Genomic DNA, 23,614 nt, shown 5'->3' with positions numbered 1-23,614 from the left:
CGGCTCGGGGGTGCTGCGCTGTGGGCTTGCTGAGCCGCTGCCTGCACCGCGTGTTTCTGTCTCAGGGCCGTGCTCTGCCCCGGGCGGAGGGCTGGACACCGCTCCGTTGTCTCTATCGCGGCGCAAACTCGGGTGGAACCTGCCGCTGCTACGGAGCCCAGCACCGCTGCCCGGTGCCGCCGGCGCTGCTTCGTCTGGAAATGGCTGAGCCCGCAGCGCCCGGCCTGGCCGTCGGGAGCCTCGCAGCCTCTGTGGCTGCCTGGTTCGGGCTGTGACCTGGGCCGGGCTGGCTGTGACCTGGGCCGGGCTGGCTGTGACCTGGTTCGGGCTGGCTGTGACCTGGGTCTGGGATGGCTGTGACCTGGTTCTGGCTGTGACCTGGGCCGGGCTGGCTGTGACCTGGGTCTGGCTGTGACCTGGGCCGGGCTGTGACCTGGGCTGGGATGGCTGTGACCTGGGTCTGGTTGTGACCTGGGTCTGGCTGTGACCTGGGCTGGGATGGCTGTGACCTGGGCCGGGCTGGCTGTGTCCTGTGTCGGGGGGCAGGGCTGCCACTCAGGAAAGTGCCACTCGCATGGCCCCCAGGTCTGCGTTGAAGGCCGAGAGGACACGGTGAGGGAGAGCCTCCGAGGCCCCGTGTCCGGGAGGAGACGGGTGGGAACACCCGGGGACACGGGCACGCCATCGGGGCTGCGTCCTCCGGCCCGAAGCTTCGGCACCAGCAGCGCCCTTCACCCCAAAAGGGCAGAAGCGGCGGCCTCTCTGGCAGCCGGAACCCCAGCCCTCCCACAGGTGCCGGGCCGAGGCCCGCTCTCCTGCTACCCTGGGGGTGGGGGGTAGGAGTTGGGGACCATGTGTCCTCCCAGGGGCCCAGGAGAGAAGCTGCACCCCCTCCCTGCCTGGGCGCCCCTGCCACACCGGGGGGCAGGGTAGGACGGGTGTGCGGCTTCGGATGCAGGTCCTCCTCAGGGCCGGCCTCTTTCTGGGATTGGAATTGGAGTTCTGTTGAGACCTTGCAGATCTGACCGAGTGACCCCCACCCCCAAACCTTCTGCCCCTCCGCCCCAACACACACCATGTCAACCTGCCAGCGCCCTCCTCACGGCACTGGAGTAAATCCTGGGAATGGGGTTTGTGGGTGCCTCGCCCCCCTCCTACCCCCTCTGCCTCCCCGTGAGCCCTCAGGCTGCCCCCTGGTGGGAAGGCCCCGACCCCGGGGTGCTGGTCCTGTGCTCAGGCCTCAACTCCTCACTCCACCGGGAACCCCTGTGTATAACCCTCAGCGCGGAGGGCTGCGCGCCCCCTTCTCGGACACCATCCTCATCCCCATCGCGTCCTTCCCCGAGAGGAGCTGGAGCAGGGTGGGGACCCTCGGCCGGGCCGGATAGGCCTCAGGCGTTGGCTCTGGCCCCGCAGGGCGCGGGGCGTTAATGAAGCGCTTCCCCCCCCCCCGCTCCCCCCCACGCAGCAGCTGCTTTCCAGCTGGCCACGCTGTGGGCCGAGAATGACGCTGTTCCATCCGGGGGGGCCTCGGCAGGAAAGCGGCTCCCACCCTGTACAGCCCCCCTCAGACCGCGTATTTGGAACTTGGGACGGGAGGGCCGTCGGGGTTCGCCCCGGCTCCCTGCAGCCCGGAGGCTGGATGGGGCCGTGGGGGCTCCTGGGGAGGTGTGGGTCCCCCTGGGATTCTCAGGACAAGCAGGGTGTGGCCTGGCTGAGCCGGCGGGCGGAGGGAGAGAGAGTGTGGGGGGGGGATGGGGGGGGACGCCTCACTCAGGGAGAGGATCTCGCTCTTGTTGTGCCCAGAGGACCCCACATCCCCGCCTCCCCTGCCCTTGCAGCACTGTTCCGCTACCACCTGTCCCCCCCACCCTCCCAGGATGCACTGCACACGGGGCGGACGTCAGCCCCACGACCAGGGAGGAGGTGATGAACTCTCGGGGACTCTGACTCCTCACCCGGGCATTTGAACCCGGACAGACCCTCCCGTTTAAATAATTAATTACAGTCCAAGGACTACCTGAGGCCCCAGGGGAAGCCTCCTTTAACCCCGTGAACTTTGATCCCAGCTCCAAAGGTCAGCCATCAGCCCCTCACCCGGCAGCCTGCCCTGCACTTAATTACCCAATTAACGCCTCGTTTCATAGCCAGGTGGTTCCGGGGCTGTGCGGGGAGGGGCGGCCCCGCAGCCTTCGGTCACGGCCTGTTCTGAGCGGGAATTAAGGCCCGCGCCAGCGCAGAGTCAGCGTGATGGATGGGAAAGTTGGTGGAAACAGCCCTTGGGGGCCTGTGCTCAGATCTGGGCTCGCAGAGTGCTGCCGGCGATGACTTTTTGATTTCCTCTGTCCCCGTGAATGCCATTAGCCCTCTTTCATGTAAAATAAATGTTTGACGGCAGCGCGCAGCGGCTTATTTATGCATCTCGTTCCCTTCGCCGCGCACGCTCATCGCTTCTCTCTGGATTCTCCGGGAGCATGGACCCACCCTCCCCTCCGAGGCACGGGGTTGGGAGTCGGCCCACGCGGGGGCCCCTGCGCGCGTCTCCCCAGCCTCCCCCGGCCTCACTCGGAAGCCGTGGCCCGTGAGTCTCAGAGCCGTAAATCAGGCGTAACTGCGGGTGGGTGGGCGGGACGGGGTGTTATTTCACGTGTGATTGGGGAGCTGCCTGCCGGAGGGCGCGCCGCGTGGGGGAAGCACATAGCGGCACGAAGCAGCCCCTGTCCCGTCCTCGCACACGGAGGGGCCATGTCTCATTGTAGTCGTGTCCATGGTCTGAATCCGGGCGACATGAAGGCCTGGACTGTGACTTCTCCTGGGCCCACCCCCTTAGGTCTCCCCCCCGCCCCCGCGCACTCACTCTCATGCCCCACGACCTCATTCCTGCTTCCTGAGACCCCCCCCCCCCCCCCAGCAACCCACCTGCGCCCGGCCCTGGTCTCAGGGTCTGCCATGGGGGAACCGAATGAAGACACATGGGATAGCCCTGGCTGGTGTGGCTCAGTGGATAGAGCGTCGGCCTGTGGACTGAAGGGTCCCGGGTTCCTTTCTGGTCAACGGCACAGGCCCGGGTTGCGGGCTCGATGCCCAGTGGGGGGCGTGCAGGAGGCAGCTGATCGATGATTCTCTCTCATCATATCTCTCTCCCTCCCCTCTCCCTTCCTTTCAGAAATCAATAAAAAATATTAAAAAAAAAAAAAGACACGGGATAGAAAACGCGAGAACACTTTAACTGCCGTTGGTGCCGTGTGGCGTTTTCCAAGGGACCGGCAGGTACTTCGCACGTAACAAGCTTCGTATTCCTCCCACGAAGAATCACGAAGGCAGACGCCAGTCTGTCCCTCTGACGGGCGAGAAGGGCAAGAAACAGAGAGGTCAGGACCTTTCAAGCCGACGGTGGGGGGACGGGGCCTAGCGTCCTGTCCGGGCACTTCCTGCTTTAGCTGCGGGCCATTCTGAGCCCTGGTGGGACTGTTCTGTTTACACCGGAGCGTGAAATGCTTCCCAACGGGCTGTTACCAACGGTCACTGCTTTCCTCTTGCGTGCCAGGGTTTGAATGGGCTTGGTTTCCGCCCTGCAGACCTCATCCCAGCTCCCCAGAGAGGAGGTGTGAGTGGGCGAGGGAGCCCGCGTGGCTGAGGGTTGAGGGCCACAGTCATTGCTGTCTGTGTTCTAGGGACTTCCACGGGTCTGTCAAGGCAGGTGGTGAAATCCCTATTTTTCAGAAAAGGGATTTTAGCCTCCAAAATGCCTAACTCGGTGCCTGGCACAGAGCGGGAGCTTGGTAAACAGCTGCTCCGGATGGAATGTTCGCGTCCCCCCAGTTCCTGTGTTGAAGCTCTAGTTCCCAATGGGGTGGGGTTTGGAGGTGGGGGCTTTTGGGAGAGGATTGAGGTTAGATGAGGTCGTGAGGGTGGGCCCCTATGATGGAGTTAGTGGCCTTCTAGGAAGAGCAGCTCCCTCTCTAAGAGAGTGTGGACAGCCTGTCAGAAAGAGAGCTCTCGCCAGACACCAACCTGGCCTTGACCTTGGACTTCCCAGCCTCCAGACCCTGAGAAATAAATGTAGTTGTTGTTTAAGCCATTCTGTCCAGGCAGCCCCAGCTCCCAGGCTGTTTTTGGAACACTGCCTTTGAATTGCAAATTGCATCCAATCCAGACCCAGCTGCTCCTTGAGAATTGACACAACACGTGTGCCGTGCCTGCCGCCCGGAGGAGGAGAGGCTGGAAGAGGCAGGAACCGGAGGCTGGAGGGCCGGCCAGGAGGACTCCCAGTCCAGGCAGCGGCGTGGCCCTGGGCTGGGTTTGAGAGGGGACGCACTTGTGACAGGAGGAGGGGTTAGAAACAACGGACCAGGGGAATGTGAATATTCAGGGACGGAGGGAGGAGCCTGCCCCCGGGTCTGGGGCTTGGGTGCCTGGGTAGATGGCGAGGCCATTTACTGAGGAGCAAATTGGAGGTGGAGATGAGAGCCGAATTTTTTCAAATATATATCTTTATTGATTTCAGAGCGGGAGAGGGAGAGAGGAGAGAGAGAGAGAGAGAGAGAGAGAGAGAGAGAGAGAGAGAGAGAGAATCAATCCGGGCGTGTGCCCTGACCGGGATCAAACTGTGACATCTTGGTTCATAAGTCGATGCTCAACCCCTGGGCCACGCCGGCCAGGCGAGAGCTGGATTTTGGACGGCTGTGTTCGAGGGGTCAGTGAAACCGAAGGGGCATGATGCCCAGGGGGCAGTCGGGACCCGGGACCAGGAACACAGACCGAACTGGCCCACAGGCAGCCGCCAAAGCCACGCTGTTGCTGCTGAAGGAGGAAACGAGCTGTAACTGAGGCCGACGGTGCCGGACGGGCAGGCTGGTGGCTCGGAGCCCAGCCGGTGCCTCTCCTCTCGGCGATGATGCCTTCTGTGCCCGGTCCCGATTGGAGCGAGTGGCAGCCTCGCGTCTTCCCTCTGTCATCGCAGCCCCTCGGCCCCACGCCAGGCGTCAAGGACAGTGCCCCGCCCGCTCTGGGTGTCCTGGGCTTTGTTGGGCCTGGGTCACCACCTCAATGTTATTTAAATCTAGGGTTTGAATGAAGCGTCATTCAATGCCTCCTCAACCGCACGGCACTTGTGCGGGGCCGCGGCGAGTGGAGAAGGAGGCGATAAATTGCTCTTCTACCACGAACACTGTCACCAGGTTTGCCGAGGACGGTCATTAGGGAGCTTCCAGTGTTTGGAAATATTGCCCGAGCCCCCTCCCCGCGCGTGGTTTGTGATGGAAAACAATCGGACAAAAGGTCCTTTTGGTGAGCGGCTTGGGATTCGTGTCGGCGGGTGAATGGGCTTTCTCCCGGACCCCCGCGTTTGTTAGAAGGAAATTGTGTGTCATTTCAAACCCAAAAGGTCTGCCGCCCCATGTTTATTGGGATAAATTAAATCTTCTAAGGAGGGTAAACAGAAGGCCCGATAATTATTCGCTTCAGCGTAATTTCAGCTGAAAGGATCCGCCAAGAGGAGGTGGGGGTGCGGACGCCCGCATGTGCCCACCACAGGGCAGGCACAAAGGGGACGTTGAATCGGATACTGATCCGCATGCTCACAGGCTGCTGGAGTGGCAGCCCCCCTCGCCAAGGCTGCTGTCAAAGGCTGCTTTTGAGTTGCAGGTTTCACGCCAAATCGTCTTGATTTGCTCTTTGAGGATTAATTTTTATAATTTCAAGGGGTTTCCTTACAAAGGGGGAGGATACTTCTTGGATCAGACAGGTTTTCAGTTCCCGTGAGACCAGGATGGGACTTTCTTCTGGCCTAGACTCAGCCCAAACCTGCAGGCTTCATCAGCATTGTTCAGAATTCAGCCACTCATTCATCCATCCATCCATCCATCCATCCATCCATCCATCCATCCATCTGTCCATCCACCCACCCACTCATCCATCCATCCATCCATCCATCCATCCATCCATCCATCCATCCACCCACCCATCCATCTGTCCATCCATCCACCCACCTACTCATTCATCCATTTATCCATCCATCCATCCATCCATCCATCCATCCATCCATCCATCCACTCACCCACCCACCCATTCATCCATCCACTCACCCACCCACCCATTCACCCACCCACCCATTCATCCATCCACTCATCCATCCATCCATCCATCTGTCCATCCACCCACCCACTCATCCATCCATCCATCCATCCATCCATCCATCCATCCATCCATCTGTCCATCCACCCACCCACTCATCCATCCATCCATCCATCCATCCATCCACCCACCCATCCATCTGTCCATCCATCCACCCACCTACTCATTCATCCATTTATCCATCCATCCATCCATCCACTCACCCACCCACCCATTCATCCATCCACTCACCCACCCACCCATTCACCCACCCACCCATTCATCCATCCACTCATCCATCCATCCATCCATTTATCCATCCATCCATCCATCCATCCATCCATCCATCCATCCATCCACTCACCCACCCACCCATTCACCCACCCACCCATTCATCCATCCACTCATCCATCCATTCATCCATCCATCCATCCACTCATCCATCCACTCACCCATCCACCCATTCACCCACCCACCCATTCATCCATCCACTCATTCATCCATCCATCCATCCACCCACCCACCTATTCATCCATCCATCCATCCACTCATCCATCCATCCATCCATCCATCCATCCACTCATCCATCCATCCAACCATCCACCCACCCACCTATTCATCCATCCATCTATCCACTCATCCATCCATCCCCTCATCCATCCATTCACCCACCCACCCATTCATCCATCCACTCATCCATCCATCCATCCATCCATCCATCCATCCATCCATCCACCCATCCATCCATTTATCCATCCACTCATCCATCCACTCACCCACCCACCCATTTACCCACCCACCCATTCATCCATCCACTCATCCATCCATTCATCCATCCATCTATCCATCCATCCACTCATCCATCCATCCATACATTTATTTGCTCACCCATTCATCCATCTCCTCCACATTCAACCATCCATCCATCTATCCATTCATCCATGTTCACCCATTTCATTCTTTCACCCACATATTCTGTTCACCCACCCACTCATTCATCCATTCCCCCACCTGCAACCACCCATTATCCACATTCATTCCTCCATCCTCCCACCATCTCCGCACCATTCTAAAATCACATGCTTTTGGACTAATGGAAGCTTCTGTGGAGTGTAGGCTCCCGAGATGCCACCGACACAAGTCTTTGACCAGATGAACCGGAGCTGGTTGCTCACTGTGGTGAGGGAGCAAGAGCGGCCGGCAGCTCCGTGTGGAGGAGGCAAGGTCGGAATTGACTGAGATTGGGGGTTTGGTTGGGGGGCGTCTTCCAGTGTAGGAGGCATGGGAAGGCTGGGGGAGGGATAGGTCAGGCTGGTGAGGCAACAGTCCAGGGCACAGCGGGATGCAGATCTTTGAAGTGAGGGGTTGGAAGCGTGGGGTGCAAAGTATCTGTGGAAACTAACTTTCCATTGAAGAATCGCTGTGCCTTTTGGGGAGTTCCTCTAACAGACAGGGCTGGACGCTTCCGGAAGAGCAGCCGTGCTGACGGAGCAGCGGGGGGACAGTGTTCGCATGGACGGGCGTGGGGGGGGGGCCGTGCCCAGGCGGAGTGTGGGGACGGTCGGGCGTGAACCGGAGCTGGCATACACCGGGCTGCAGGGGAGTGTGCCGAGCTGGTGGGCCCGGGGGAGTGTCCGAGCGCGGCCCCTGGGATCCGGCCCCTCTGCCTGGTCTTTGCGTCTCTGTCCCGCATTCCTACAAACCCTCTACTGGTGGCGTCCCCCGGTGTCATCCGTCTGCCGATGGGCGACTTCACTCGGGTTCAGGTGTGGGGATACCCCAGGGAGGAGGTGGGAGGAGGAGCGGGGGGCAGGAGCGATGAGGGCTCCCTCAGTCAGCACCCCAGCACCTGGGGGCCCAGGGACAGCTCCCTGTCTGATTGCGGCCCGGCCCCAGGATGTCCAGGGTGGTGTGAGGGTCCGGCTCAGGTTTCACTGGCCGAGGGCGATAACATCTGGCTCTTGGGGTCCCGGGCAGTGACCTCTTAGGCTCCCTGGTGCCTCGCAGTCTGCGGGGAAGGTCTCCTCCCTCTGGGCTGGCCAGTGTCCCCCACTGACCTTTGGGCTGCGTCAGCCCGGCTGCCCGGCCCCCCTGAGCCCACCGTCTCCTCCGCACGACAGTCAGTCCGCAGGGTCCAGCCCCCAGGCTCTGCCCGGCTCCGCTTTGCAGGAAACCCCTTAGCCACCGCTGCGGCCGGCACCTGCCTCGCCTGAGCCTGAGCCTGAGCCTGAGCCTGAGCCTGCAGAGCCGGCCGAGCAGACCCCCCAGTTACTGCTTCAGCTGCTGTCCACTCGTCATGGCCGCTGGGCCTAATGGACTGTTTTGTGTGTTTTTTGTTCATCCTCACCCAAGGTTATTTTTCCCATTGATTTTTAGAGAGGGTGGGAGGGAGAAAAGAGGGGGGAGGAGGAAGAGAGAGAGAGAGAGAGGAGAGAGAGAGAGAGAGAGAGAGAGAGAAACAGCAATTGGTTAGAAAGCAGACCTGAGTCAGAAAATCAGGGGGCGGCCGGCACCTGTGTTGAACCAGCGGGCCAGGCGCCCACGGTGTAGCTCTGCACCTGGGGGCTGCTCCCCCATTTCTAACCCTTTACTAGCAGCGACTCCGCGTCTCTGTCCCCGCCTGGCTCCCTCCTTGGCGCCTGGTGATCCTGTGAGAGCTGGATGCCTCCTTGGGGTGATGAACGAGAGCCACAGAAGGTGCTAGAAGCAGGCCCAGGGACAGGCCTTCCCTGCAGCGACGAGGCTCCCGGGCCCCGTTTCCCATCCAGAGGCGGGCGGCTCTCTCTAATACGGCCCACAGGTTTGGGGGTGTGGACGCTCATTTCACGGGCACAGGGGCCCAAGCAGGTGCCCGGACTCCGGTCCAAACCTCGCTCCGCGCCGGAGCCCGCACGGCCCGCGCCTTCTCGTCCCTGGGCCAGGACAGGGTGCTCACTGGGTGCCGCTCAGACTCGGCCCAAAGGTCCTGCGCTCAGGTCCTGATCAGGAGCCAGTTCGTCTCCTGCGTGAGCCCGGTCAGCCCCCCCGGGCTGCTCTGCACGCCGGTCTGATGGCTCCCTCCGAGGGCGCAGCGTCGGGCCAAGGGTTGCCCCGCTCCCTGGGACGGCTGCTCCGGCCCGTGCTGCTGCCCTCGGGGGGCCCAGGGATTAGGGCTGGGTCCGAGCCGGGGGCACAGGACAAGGATCGCATGTCAGCACTTGGGGGGGGGAGGGTGGCGCCCAGACAGCGAGGCTTAGGCAAGTGGCTCATCTTCCAGTCCAAGCCCGGATGCGGGGGGGGGGGGGGGGAGGGGGGGGCAGGGGGAGGAGGACATGTGCAAGGGGCCGACAGGGACGGGGTCAGAGGTCAGGATCCAGACCGGCAAGGTGACCCCCCCACCCCGCTTCTGCGGACCTGCCGTCACCTCCAGGGGGAGGCTGCCCCCGGAGCCGGAGGTGTCCCCCAAGTTCAGAGCCGCCAGAACGCAGCTGCGCCTGCGAGCTCAGTGTCGCCACCGCCGCTGCTGCCCCTTGAGGTTTAGCGGCCCCGGAACGTGCCCCCGCCTGCCCTGTGGCCTCCCTGACACCGAGGAGGAAAAGGCTGTCGTTCCTATTCAGCTGAGCTTCATGTGGTTCAAGATTAACCCCTTTTAAAAAGCGAGACCTTGATGGACAATTCAGCACCCCAGAGAAAGCCCTGCCCCCCCCCCGTACCTCCCCTCCCCCCACAAATGCTAACCCCAAGGGCTTGGCTCCCCCATCAGCACCGGCTGTGAGGATTTGACTAGGCGGCACAGGGGCCCGTGTTTGGGTGGGAAAGGGAAAAGAGAGGCAAATGTGCCGTGTTTTGCCGCAGCTCCTGAGGGCTGGTTTGCATGCCCATCTGATAGCAGGCCCCGGCCCCGCAGATAAGCCCCACCTGGGACCTTCGATGAAAAACAAGCAGGAGCTGCTTGTGGGCTCCTGCAAGGTCATTTGCATACCCCCCCCCCCCCCCGCAGCGTGGGGGCCGAGGAGGTGGTGGAGAGTGGGAGGCGGAGGGAGGGAAGCGGAACCCGGAGGTCCAGGTTAACCTTGAACTTATTGCTTCCTCATTATTTGCAAAGATAGGAATCCAGAGAGTCCAGGGGGCCGGCCCGCGCCCGGCTCCACTTCCAGTTCCCGCGTGACCTCTGGGGACCTCGGTCTGCGCCGAGCGCACGGGCCAGGCCCTCGCTGAGCGGGCGTTGTGTGCCAGGTGTGGCGGGAGACGGAGACCCGGCAGGACAGGCCAGCTCTGGCGTTGGAAGGCTCCCTGTGCAGAGGGAGGCGGGCAGTGGCAGTTCTGGGCGGATGGGACCAGCAGGGATGAGGAGGGAGGGGGGGGTTTGCAGGGCAGGGAGCAGCTTTCATTCTGACCTTGGACTGGCCTGCCCGCCCTCCCGGGGGCCCTCGGGGGGTGACCTGCTGAGGATGGCGGTGATCTAGAGGACAGCCAGCACGTCTCCGTCCGCAGACCCCTCTGACAAATACCAGTGTCACGTTCTAAACGCCCCGCCTCTGAGGTGTGGCTGCCTTCTCCCCCTGGCTGTCCCTCCCGTCTCTGGAGCTCGAACGCGCGTCCCGGGAGAGGTGTCCCCACTGGCCCTGGTGCTGACGTCACGCCAGCCTCAAGCTTGGTGTCCAGGGGCGGTGTCTCCGCCCAGACACGGCTCCGGGACATGACATCCGTGTGAAATGCTGGTGTCCCCGTAAGCGCACAGGAGACACGGGAATGTGGTTTTTCTGGAGCGTGATCTATCAGTTCATTCATTTTTTCCTGTGAAGAGTGGAGGTCTCAAAGTGAGCGACAGTGGGTGCTGTGAGAGGAGTCCCGGACGAGGCCCTCCCAGCCGAGAGCCCTGGCGGGTGCAGGAGACTGGCCACTCACCAGGCAAGAGCCCGGGACTCGGTGTTCCCATCTGTCAAATGGGCAGGTTGGACCAGGCAGGCTCTAGGCAGACAGCTTGGACGCATGACCCCGAGACGGGGTCAGCCACCCGGGGAACATGCTCCTCCATGTAACCGCCGGGGGAGTCAGGCTCCCAGAATCCTCCGGGGGCCTGGGCTGTGGTCCGGCAGCGCCAGCCAGATGAGGGGACGGAGCGGAGGCCAGTTCTGGCTGTGGGATTGGTCTGTCCCTTTTGAAGGCTCTCATTATGCTGAGACTCTGACGAAACCTGCTTTGGGGTGTGCGACCACATGCATGTTTCGGGGTGTGCGACCACATGCATGTTTCGGGGTGTGCGACCACATGCATGTTTCAGCGTGTACAGTTGCATGCATGCTTCAGCATGTACAGCTGCATGCATGCTTCGGTGTGCGCAACCAGGCGTGCCTCAGTGTGAGCGTGGGGTGTCTCAGTCAGGCGTGCCTCAGTGTGCTCTGGGGCCTTGCCGCTGTGGACGCGCCTCTGAAGGAACCAATTAACCTGGACCCTCACGTCACTGTCTCGATCCGAGAAGCACACGCCTCGCAGCCCTGACCCGTCAGCCTCCCGCCCCGCCCTCCGCCTTTAAGAATGCTCACTGCGACGGCCGAGGCTCTTCGGGCGCGATTAATTAAATCAATGGCCCCTCATAAATCTGAAAGCACATCCTCCGTGTCCTTAACCCCCCGAATCCCAGCTGGGAACCCGAGAGGCGTGAAATGCACAGCCATCATGCCGCCGCCGCGGAGCGGGGCCCGGAGCCGTGGCTCCGTGACGAATGTCCCCGAGACACACGCCCACGATCCGGCGATGCCCGTGGTGTGCGTTGGGGCTCAGACAACGGCGTCGGGAAAAGCCGGGGTGTTCCGGAAAGTTCGTGGTAGAGTTTTTGTCTCCACCCGTGGATCTGGGCGGAAGGCCCAGCGAGACAGCCGGGAGGCGCGTGGCCGCCGGGCGGTGTGGCTGCTCCCGCCAGGAGGCGGGACGGTGCCGGCCTGGCTTTCCAACAGCCGCTGTAGACGAGTCTTTCCTGAGAACCTACTAAGTGCCAGGCTCTGAGTGAGGCGTCAGGGAGGGATGGGGACAGGTGGGTGGCCTCTCTCCTAAGGACACAGGCGGGCAGGGCAGCGGGACCACAGGACAGGGACAGGTGCAGCGGGAGGTGTCCGTGGCCGGTGCCTGGGGCTGGGAGACCTGCAGGTGAGAGGCGGGCGGGGGGAGGGTGATGGGGGGGTCGGAGGAGCCTCTGAAGAGGGATGGGGGGAGCACGCACAGAGTGGAGTGCGGGGCTGTCGCGGGGAGCAGCCTGGGGCTGGCGGCTGGGCTGCACCAGGGTCCCCCACAAGGGAAGCGGGGTGGCGGGGGAGGAGGGCGCTGGGCCCCGAGTGCCGCAGCCAGCAAGCGCCTGGCGTGCAGCTGGGGAATTCCCTTTATTACTCAATTTGACACGAGATTGAAGCTGAGACTTTCCGTCCCCTTTGGTTTCCCTCGATTCTGCTCATTTTTCTTCCGTTTTTGTTTTTGTTTCGGGCGGATATTGTTCCCAGCTCCCTGAGAATTGCATTTCAGGAAACACTGTGTTCTGAACGCCGTGACTCTCCATCAGCAATTATTTTAGGGGGCAGCGGAGGGACCGGCCTGCTCCACGCGCCGAGGCTGGGGGCCCCTCCCCACCTCACCTGCGGGCGGGAGCCGCGCGGGCGGCATCCCAGTGACCGCGAGGCCGGGCGCCTTGGGGAGCCCCACGACTCAACACCCATCGCGCCACGGATGCCAACGCCCGGCAGGACCCGGGGTCCCACGGCGGCCACTCGCTTGTGCTCACGACACCCTGCAAAGTGGGATGTGGGTTCTCACTGAGGAGGAGGCAGAGGCCAGGGCAGGTCCCGGGCCCCCCGCCCCCGTGAGAGAGGGCGACAGGACTGGAGCCGGGGCTTCCCTCCTGAGCGCCGTGGTCCGCACACAGCCGGGCGAGTAACCGGTCCCTCGGGCCGCGGTCCCCCCAAACTCCTCTTTCTGATGGAGCGGGTGAGACCCTGCCTCCCCCAGAGAAGCAATCAGGGACCCTGCACGCGTGTGGGTATTACCATGTGTGTCCCTTCCGTTCACGCCTCACGCCGTGCGGGGGGCTCGGGAGGCGCGGGGAGCAGAAAGGGCAGCGTCTCTCCTCTGCGTGTCCAAGAGCCCACGTTCCCAGACCCGCCAGGGAAACAGGATCGACCCAAATGGTTCATTTTATTGTTTAATGTGTTTTAACGGATCTCAGAGAGGAAGGGAGAGGGAGAGAGAGAGAGACACCTCAATGACGAGAGAGAACCCTGGATCGGCCGCCTCCTGAACGCCCCCCACTGGGCATCAAACCTGCAACCCCGGCCTGTGCCCTGACCCGGAGTGAAACCCTGACCTCAGTGACGCTTGACCACTGAGCCACCGGCCGGGCCTGTCCGTGCCCTTGGTGACTGCGGACTCTGCTGACCGTGCGCTGCGCCGGCCGGCTGCCCCTCCTTCCCCCTCCCCCGCCCGCCATCCTTCTTTATAACCGGGACGTTGGTCCACAGAGATGCACGCCCTTGGCTTACTCTGGGCCCGTGGTCGGCAAACCGCGGCTCGCGAGCCACAGGCGGCTCTTTGGCCCCTGGAGTGTGGCTCTTCCACAAAATACCATGGCCTGGGCGAGTCTGTTTTGAAGAAGTGGCGTTAGAAGAAGTTTAAGTTTAAAAAATGTGGCTCTCAGAAGAAATTTCAATCGTTGTCCTGTTGGTATTTGGCTCTGTGGACGAATGAGTTTGCCGACCACTGCTCTGGGCTGTGCCCGCCTCAGAAAGCCGGTTTGCTTTTGTGTGTGTGTCTCCATCCCTTAAAGTGAACCCTGGCTGAGCTTTAGAGACGGGGTCCCCTCGGACTCGGGGTCCCTGGGGGCTCAGGTGGGCGGGTGCAGGGCGGTGCCCTGTGGTGTCATCCTGAGCGCCTCTCTGCAGGTCGCCCACCCCCACCCGGCCCTGCACCCAGAGACCCGCCGCCCGAGGGGCCTGGCCTGCGCGGGGAGGCCGCCGCCTCCTCGATTCGTCGCTGGCTGCGCCCCAGGAAGGAGGCCTTGATGGCACCTGGCCCTTTCTAGTCGCCGCCGAGGGAAACCTGAGACGCCATTCTCCGAAATGAAGCGAAATTGTCAGCGAACCTGTCCCCATCTGGAGGAGAGGGGAAGATTTGGGAGGCAACAAAGCCTCCTTTGATTTCTGTTAATTAACTGCTCTGGACGCGGGGGCCTGGAGTGGCTTGCGTTTGACACACAAAGAATCCGGGGCAAGGATGGTACCCGCGCTCGGTGCCCCCGGGAAGGGCTCGGTGCGTTTACCTGCAGGGCAAGTCAATTAGAGCCGGAGAAAGGGGGCGGCCCTGGGCGCCGGGCTCGGGGACAATGCGCGATTGTGGCCGGGCGCAACCGGCGAAAGCAGATGTTAAACAAATATTTAGACGGTTCCAGCCCGCCCGCCCGTGTGAGCCTCCTGTTTTCCTTCTCCGTTCATCCAGGGCGGGAGGGTCTGAGGTCGAGGTTGCTGTGGGCAACCCACGCTGGGATCTATGGAAACGACGGTCCATGGGGAACTGGGCTTACATAGTCACACGAAGGCATCGTTTACCAACACGGGGCGCTCTGGGGTTCCCGTTCTCCCCGGAGGCCCCTCCGTCGGGGGAGAGGTCCCGTGGGCTTTTGTGACAGAGGAGAAGGGTGGGGGGGGAGAGGGACAGAGGCTGTGGACCAGGGGCCAGAGACAGTCTTTTTGAAAAAAAAACATATTTTTATTGATTCCAGAGAGGGAGAGAGCGAGAGAAACACCCACGAGGAGAGAGAGTCATGGATCGGCTGCCTCCTGCGCGCCTCACACTGGGGATCGAGCCCACAACCCGGGCACCTGCTCTGACCGGGACTTGAACCGTGACCTCCTGGTTCATAGGTCGACGCTCAACCGCTGAGCCCCGCCGGCCGGGCCAGAGACAGGCTCGATGAGAGACCCCTCGCGGTGACTGGCGCGTTCTTTTCCAGCTGCTGGGGAGAGCGGAGTCTGCGAGAGGCTGCTGGGTGGGAAAAGCGGGAAGGAGAGGGGGCGTTTGCACGGGGGAGGGAGTGTGTGCAGGGGAGCGGTCACACCGGGACGGCTGGTTACCAGACCACGTTCCTCTGACCGCACCACCGCCCGGAGCCGCCCCCGGGGACACGTCGGTCACACTCACCTACGGGTTGACTCAAGTGATTTGGGAAAGATCCTTATTATTTTTTAAAAGTACGTTCTTATTTATTTTAGAGAGAGAGGAAGGGAGAAGGAGAGAGAGAAATAAACATCAACGAGAGAGCAACATGGATCGGCTGCCTCCTGAACATCCCCTCCTGGGGATCGAACCCCCAACCCAGGCCTGTGCCCTGACCGGGAATCGAACCGTGACCGCCTGGCGCCTGGGTTGATGCTCAGAAACTGAGCCACACTGGCAGGGCTCGTTATTTTGTGTTTAACGAAGTGAGTACAATCGAGGACATTTTAAAATACTTAAATAGAAATATCCAAAAAGGGATAGAACTCCATCACCCTGTGGGATTGGAGCGCAGCCCAGCCTCCTGGTGACCTGGAGTAACCCCTCCTCTTCACGGCGTCCCTCCTCCAGCCGAGCCGGGGGCGGCTCCGGGCAGACGGGGCGGGCCCATCGGGTGCGTGTGGGGGCTCGGGCCCTGCTGCCCCTCGGGAGCCCTCCCGCGTGTTTGTTCAATGGAGGGAGGAAGCCTGACGGAAAGGCGGGTTCGCAGCGCTCCGTGCTGCCTCCACTCCGGGGTCCCTGCACACGTGTCTGAGCAGCTCGGACCTGAACCCCGTCTTGTGGGTCAGACGCTCTGGAGTCTTCTACCCTCTTCCGTGCTTTTGACTGTCTTTTAAAACGTTTTACTTATTGATTTGAGGGAGGGAGGGAGGGAGAGAGAGAGAAACATCAACTTGTTGTCCTACTTACCTCTCTCTTCACTAATCGATTCTCACCAGGGATCGAACCCGCAACCTTGGCGTTGCAGGACGACGCTCTGACCAGGGAGCTTCCTTCCGGGCCGGCGCCCGCTGTCTTCACAGGCTCTCAGCCTGCCTGGGTCGCAGCGTCGGCCTCACGGCAGCTCCCGTGTTCGACGTCATCGACGTGGCCGGGAGCCTCCCGCGGACACGGGCCGGTCCTCCGGCTCAGCTCTGAGGCTGGGGGGGGGGGGGCCGCAGCGGCCTCAGATCCGGGAGAGGGTCTTTCACCGCTGCTCCGTTCCGTCGCTTAGCCTCTCTGTGCCGTGCCTTCCCTGAAAGACACCGAAACGGCGCTGCCTGCTCTGCCTCCTTGGTCTCGGGGCTGCGTGTCCCCGTGAGGAAGACGCCCCTCACGGTTCTGGCCAGGCTGTGCCCAGGCGTGCCCAGCTCTCCGCGTTCTCTTGGCTCCGCGGGACCCCGCCTCGGGGGCCTGGGGCCCCGCAGCATGTGTGGCCGTGTGCATGTGCGGCCGTGTGCATGTGTGGCCGTGTGCATGTGCGGAGGTAAACCGCAACGTGTGTTCTCCGAGTCCACAGTGCAGCCGTGTCCGCTGCGCACGCCTTCCCTTCCTGCGGTCGCAGGTCGCGTCCCGGGGCAAGGACGTGGGGCCATTGCTTTGTCTGGCAGGATGTCCACACGCCTACAGCCAACCGCCAAGGGCCAAGGGGTCGCTATTCACTTCCCAGCCGCAGAGCCGGTGGAGGCTGCCCGGGAGGCTGAGCTACGGCTGCGAGCAGCCAGCGCGCCCCGTCGGGACGGCGCCACGGCGGGATGCAGTGAGTCGCTGGTCTGGGCCTGGTTAGCGTGTGTCCGAGGGGACGACTTTGAGGGTTGCCTTGTGTTGGTTGGGGTTTGACGTGGGGTGCAAACACATCAATCCGGAGGCGTGCCATCAACTCTCCCAAGCGTGAGTGACCTCCGAGGGCTGATGGAGTGCCTGAGCGTGACCTCCTGAGCGAGGCCTGCTTCCGAGGAGGTCAGCGCGGGGGTCATCCCTGATGGAGGGCATTCAGATCGATCAGGAAAGGGGTCATTGGCTCGCGTTCCGCCCACGCGCATCCCTCGGCGCTTTGTCAGAGGAGGCCGGCACCACGGGGCTCGGGGCACCCGGCTCCCTCCTTGTTGAGCGTGTGACAGGGGCCAGTGACTCCTCCTCTCTGAGCTTTACTTTCCTCGTCTGTAAAATGGGGATGATGATAACAATAGAACCGCCCTCGGGGGCTGCTGGGAGCCTGGTTAAATGAGATGATGCCGGTTAAATGCCCAGAGCAGTGCCGGCACGGGGCAGAAGGCTGGAGCCCGCCTCACAGAGTTCGTCCATGTGGGACATGCTGCCAAGTCGAAGGACATGCTATCAGGCTGAAGCGGTCCCGTCGGGGGCTGGGAGGCGATGCGGGGGACCCGTCACCCCTGATCCATGGGCGATGCTCCGGGTGCACGCTACCTCCCAACGCGATCGACTGGACCAGCTCACAGACAGGCGTGAGCGCTGCAGCCGGCCAGCTCCGTCTGCGGGCCCAGCCTGCCCCTCCTCCCAGGCCCTCCGCCCACAGCATCGCCTTCCCCTTCCACGGAGTCCCCTTTGTCTGCGGGGCTCAGTGACTTCTAGCCTCTTATAGGGCCGTTCTCGCTCCTTCCAACCTGCAGACCCGGGAGCCCCCTCCACACCCACACGAGCTACGTTCACAGTGTGCTCCCCGCCACGCAGGCAAGTTTGCACAGAAACGACCTGGTCCTGCCCAGCCGTGTGGCTCAGGGGGTGAGCATTGACCTATGAACCAGGAGGTCACGCTTTGATTCCCAGTCAGGGCACAGACCCAGGTTGCAGGTTGGAGCCCCAGTGTGGGGCGTGCAGGAGGCAGCCAATCCATGACTCTCTCATCATTGATGTTTCCATCTCTCTCTCCCCCTCTCCCTCTCTGAAATCAATCCTATCTAATAAAAGGCAAATTGACCTAATGGTGGAACGACCGGTCGCTATGATGCGCACTGACCACCTGGGGGCAGACGCTCAATGCAGGAGCTGCCCCCTGGTGGTCAGTGCACTCCCACAGGGGGAGCGCTGCTCAGGCACAAGCCGGGCTCACGGCTGGCGAGCGCAGCAGCCGTGGCAGGAGCCTCTCCCGCCTCCACCACAGCAGTAAGGATGTCCGACTGCGGCTGAGGCCCGTTCCCCACGGGGAGCAGGCCTAAGCTGTCCGTCAGACATCCCCTGAGGGCTCCCAGCCTGTGAGAGGGCGCGGGCCAGGCTGAGGGACCCCCTCCCCAGTGCACGAATGTCGTGCACCGGGCCTCTAGTAATAATAATAAAAGCGTAATATGCTAATTAGAGCAGACGTCCTTCCGGACAAAGCCGGGGCTGTGAGAGAAGCCCGGGTCCCGGGTGCCAGAGGGAAGCCGGTGCCGGCAGCCGGGGGAAGGAAGGCCTGCTCTTGCACAGATTTCGTGCATCGGGCTTCTAGTAAAAATATATTTAACAAAAGAAAAAGATAAGACCTGGCCCTGGATGCTCAGACCTCGCCCTGCCAGCCCGCAAAGACAGCTCTCCTGGGGAACCCGGACACCCCCGAGCCCACCGGCCCCAAAGCCTTCACACGTGGCTTCGTGCCGGCAGAGGAATCGGACCGTCTGAGAACCGCGTTCGGCCGGGAGTGGGGCGGGCAGGAGGATAAGCGTTCTTCCCTCGGGAACGGCCCGGGAAACGCAGGAAGTTGTGGGGCCGCGTTGACACATGAAAATTCAGCTTCGATTTCTCCGAACACTCGTCTCCAGAGGCTTTGGGTCCCTAGAGAACGAGGCGCGCGTGGCCGAGGGGGAGCGAGCCCTTCTGGGGGAGAGGCCGGCGTCCGGGCGCAGCCCCTCCCCGGGGAGCAGCGGCGCCGTGGCGGCGGCTGATCTGTGAGGTGTTTCCTGACCCGCTTTGGGGACCGCGACTGGAAGCTTCCCCACCGTTCCGCCCGCCGCAGGTCCAGGGAGGCCTGCCGGGGCCTGCGCTGCAGCGAAAGGGAAGCCGGCGCGCCGCGTGGGCGTCCTCTCAGCCCACATGCAGGGCGAGCGGCCGCACGGCTCACCTGTTCAGTGACATCACAGCCGAGCGCAGAGAAGACGCGCCCGTAAGGCAAGGAAGGCCGACCGCCAGGCGCCCCGTTTCCGTCCGGGAGGACGAGCCGCCGTCGCCTCTGTGTGTGTGAAAGAACGGGCGACGTCTCACTCCGGGCAGGAGCCCTGGACGCTTCCAGCTGAACGACAGCCGCTTTCGAACCACGTCGGACGCACAGTCGATGCCAAGGTTCGTAGTGCTGGGCCTGAGCACCCTCTGAGTTGCTGGCCTTCTGTGTCCGTGGGGCTTTGGGCACGTCACCGGTGACTCTTCGCCTCAGTCTCCACATCTGTGAAATGGGCAGAGCAGGAGCTGCTTGGCAGTGGCACTGAGGGATGTGTGTGAACGCTCCGGGCGGCGTTCTTTCCCACCTTCCTTTGCCTTCCTTTGCCCGAGTGGTCGTTCCAGGACGGTGTGTGTGTTGGGGGGTTCCTCGAGGATCCCAGGGATCCGGAAGTTTGATGTGCTCTCAGGTGCCCCCCAGAGGAGCGCATGTGAAATACAGGCGGGCAGACCCACCCGATCGGGAGCTCTGCGGGCCGGGCACCCTCTGAACAAGTCCCCGTGGGCCCGGCCCTGTGGGGTGCCTCCAGGCCGCCATCGCCCGTCTTCCTCAGGGCCGGCCTGGCTTGTTCAGGTGCCCACCTTCCGGGCAAAACGAGGGCCAATCCGCCCGGAGGACCTGCGCTCAGGGCAGCTCTGCCCAGGCCTGCGCCCGGCCTCTTCTCCTGCCTCCTGCCCGGCCCACGCCGGGGCCCCAGCCCTCCCGCCCCCCGGCTGTGAGCACACCTGTCCCTGCGTCCAGGGTCCCAAGCTGAGGTGGTGGCCGTGGCTCAGCTCCCCCAAGGCCTGGGGCAGGGCTGGGGGCCACGTCCAGGCCCCATCCGTGCTCCCGGGTGAGCCAACCTGGCCAGCATCTGTTTAGAGAATTGTGGTCCCACCTGCACCCCCATTCAGAATGAAAGCTGGCCTGCCCGGCCGGCGGGGCTCAGGGGCTGAGCATCAACCTAGGAACCAGGAGGTCAGGGTTCGGTTCCCGGTCAGGGCACAGGCCCGGGTTGCAGGCTCCATCCTCAGTGGGGGGCGTGCAGGAGGCGGCCGATCCGTGATTCTCCCTCATCATGGATGTTTCTCTCTCTCTCCCTCTCCCTTCCTCTCTGACATCAATACAAACATATTATAAATAAATAAACAAATCAATCAATGCACGCTGTCCTCCTGGGACCAGGCAGTCCCGGCATCCACGGCCGAGGGGCCGCCGGTGTCCAACGTGCGGAAATGGGAGCGCAGCTTCATCCTCAGACGGGGAAACCATGTGAGATGCTGCGTGTGGCGGGAGGAGGGGGGAGCTGGCTTTGACGGATGAGGGGGCAGCTGGCCTGGGGGGGGACGGGGTGTTGAGGGCATTGGAGGGTGGAGCGCGTCAGGGCCGCAGAGATAAGGTCTGGCCTCGGTCAGGGTCCGCAGCCCGAGCTTGTGCTCAGACCCCCAGGCCTCCAGGCTGCGGTCCCCTGGACAGAACAAGGGGGCGGGGCTGCTTGGCTCCCGCCGAGCACGCCTCCCCACGCTCGCCACACACATGCCCAGGGGTCCTCAAACTTTTCAAACAGGGGGCCAGTTCACTGTCCCTCAGACCGCTGGAGGGCCAGACTATAGTTTAAAAAAAACTATGAACAAATTCCCATGCACACTGCACATATCTTATTTTGAAGTAAAAAAACAAAACGGCAAAAACACCCGCATGCGGCCCGCGGGCCGTAGTTTGAGGACGCCTGCACATGCCCGTGCTCGTGTCCGGCCTGGAGCGAGCCGGCCGGCTGCCGATGCTTCCCACAGCGCCCACGCGTGTGGTGTGCGGGAGGAAACGCGCCCGCTCTCACGGCGGCCCCCGGCTCCGTCAGGCGCGCAGTGAATCAGACGGGTCAGGCGGGTAGATTGAATCTCACTGTGAACCGCAGGCCCGCGGCTCTCCTGCCACCGGAGAACCCGGAGCCCTGGGTGACCCCCCGCTGAACCGGGCGGGGCGGCAGGTGCGGCTCAGGGGCGGGATGTGACGGTCGTCCGTCTTTGTCCCTCTGAGCACCGCTGGGAGCGCTTGGAACCGAATCCACCGGGGCGCCCCTCGCGTCTCACCGTTACCTGTGCGCGCGGAGAGAAAGGGGGAATTGAGAGAGACGGGGAGGAGGAGGAGGGGAAGAGGGGAGTGGCGGGAGGGGCAGGTTCCTCGAGGTGCGGGAGGCCGTGGTGGGTCCCCGTCAGGCAGACTGCAGCCCAGGAGCCGCTCCCTGCAGTCCGGCACAGAGCAGGTGCTCAGTGAACAGCTGCCGACGGTCTCCCCACGCCCTGCGCTCCCCTCGACGGGGCGGAGGGGCGAAAGGTGCTGGTGGGCCCCCTGCCCAGCCCGTGTGCAGGAGGAGGTGGGTGGTGGGGTCATTGTTGTAAGAGTGGCCGGTGGTCAGGGTGTGGCCCGTGCCAGGGGGTGTCACTGCTGCAGGCCGCGGACTGGCTCGGAACCCGGCTCTTCCCAGGCCGCCGTGCTTCGTGGCTCGCACGCGGCTGTCCCTGGCGAGAATGACGGCGCCCGGTCTGGCTGCCCGGCCTCAGAGCAGGGGTGCTGGTCTCCCGCCCCCAGAGGCGGTGTCCGAGCTGATTGCATCCGTCTGACATCCGCTGTGCCGGCCGAGCGCGGACCGGCGGGGGGAGCATGTGCCGCTGGGACGTGTCCGGCGAGATTGGCTTCGAGGCGCCGCTGAGTGGACCCGGACCGCCGTCCCCACGCCCGCCCCTCCCTGGCCCGTCCTCCCCCCACAGAGGCCACTTGTCAGAAACTCCTCCGGCGGCCGCTGCGGCCACGGCTGTCACTCACTGAAGTGATGGACAGGTGAGAGCAGGCGGACACGCTGTGGCCGCCGCCGAGGGAGCCGCGGGGCCGATGGAGCGGGCCTGGAGCGGGGCCGCCCCGATGACACATCGTAAGTGGCAGGTAATCCTCGTCTCCATCTCCTCGCCGCCCCGCGGCTTAGCGTAACTGATACCCCTGTGAATGCCACGGCGGCCGATCGAGTTACCCCCGGGGCCGCCTCCTTCCTCCCCGCTCCCGATGGAATGCGCGCAGATAAAGGCCCTGGAAGGACGCCACGGCCGAGAGGACGTTTGACTTCCCCTGAGCTGCGGCGATACCGCCGTGTGACTCCCCCGGCGCTTCACCCAGCGAGGCCCGGCGCCCCGCGCACCTGTCGGCAATCACGGCCGGGGCGGGGGCGGGGGAGGGAGCATCCCAGGAGCAAACGGCTCCCTATTGTGGCCTCGGCCTTTGATGCCAGGGTCGGCGCACCCCTGACTTGTGGGGGGAGTTTCGCCATCACAGCTCTCACGTTCCCACCGGGATGAAGAGCCTCTCTGTGCCCACGCCGCTCTGTGCCCACGCCGCTCTGTGCCACGCCGCTCTGTGCCCACGCCGCTCTGTGCCCACGCCCGGGGCTCGCGGGGCTCAGGGGCTTCGTCCAGTCCTTGGCGAGCTCGTCCCTGAATCCCGGCCCCTTGGCCAGGGCCACGGGAGGCAGCCGGTGGAGCGGAAAGGGCCCTGGGTCGTGTCCCTGAAACCTGGCCCGAGCCGTGGCCTGAGCAGCCAGCTGGCTCGGGGGTGACCTTGACTCTGTGCCCTCTCTCAGCCCGTCTGTGACAGGGAGCTCATGGAAGCTCGCTCGGCTCAGGGGTGCCAGGTTTATAAATGAGACGACTGGGCGCCCAGTTAGACCTGGACTTCAGATAAACAAGGAAGGGCTGTTCAATGGAAGTGCCCCGGGCACCATCCGGACAAGCTTGTGCTGAAATCATCCGCTGTTTACCCGGGCGCCTGCATTTCACCTGCCAGCGGCTTCATGCCGCTTCCACTCAAGTAGTTTCTGAATCCACACGAGGAGGCGCACGGTTTGGGTTTGATAGCCCAGCGGCTAAGGGAGCTGTAAGCTAAAGGCAAGTGTGAAATGCCTAGATCATTCTGGAAAGTTACCCTCCCCGACCTGCACCCATGTGTTTGTTACACTGTTGGTGCCTGTGTCTGCTGGTGCCCAGTGGAGTCCCTGGTACCAAGTAGATCCCAGAGAGTGCTGGATGAATGAATGAATACGAAATGGATGAATGTGAATGAATGAATGACAAATGAATGAGTGACTGAATGCTGAATGGATACATGAATGCACGCTGAACGAATGATTGAACGCTGAACGAATGAACGAATGCTGAATGGATGAATGAATGAATGCTGGATGAATGAATATGGAATGAATGAATGAATGAATATGGAATGAATGAATATGGAATGAATATGGAATGAATGAATATGGAATGAATATGGAATGAATGAATATGGAATGAATATGGAATGAATGAATGAATATGGAATGAATGAATGAATGAATGA

This window comes from Cnephaeus nilssonii, assembly GCF_951640355.1.
Source record: "Cnephaeus nilssonii genome assembly, chromosome: 16".
In the NCBI taxonomy this organism is placed as follows: Eukaryota; Metazoa; Chordata; class Mammalia; order Chiroptera; family Vespertilionidae; genus Cnephaeus; species Cnephaeus nilssonii.
The sequence above is the reverse complement of the archived record's forward strand: the minus strand, read 5'-3'. Positions refer to the sequence as shown.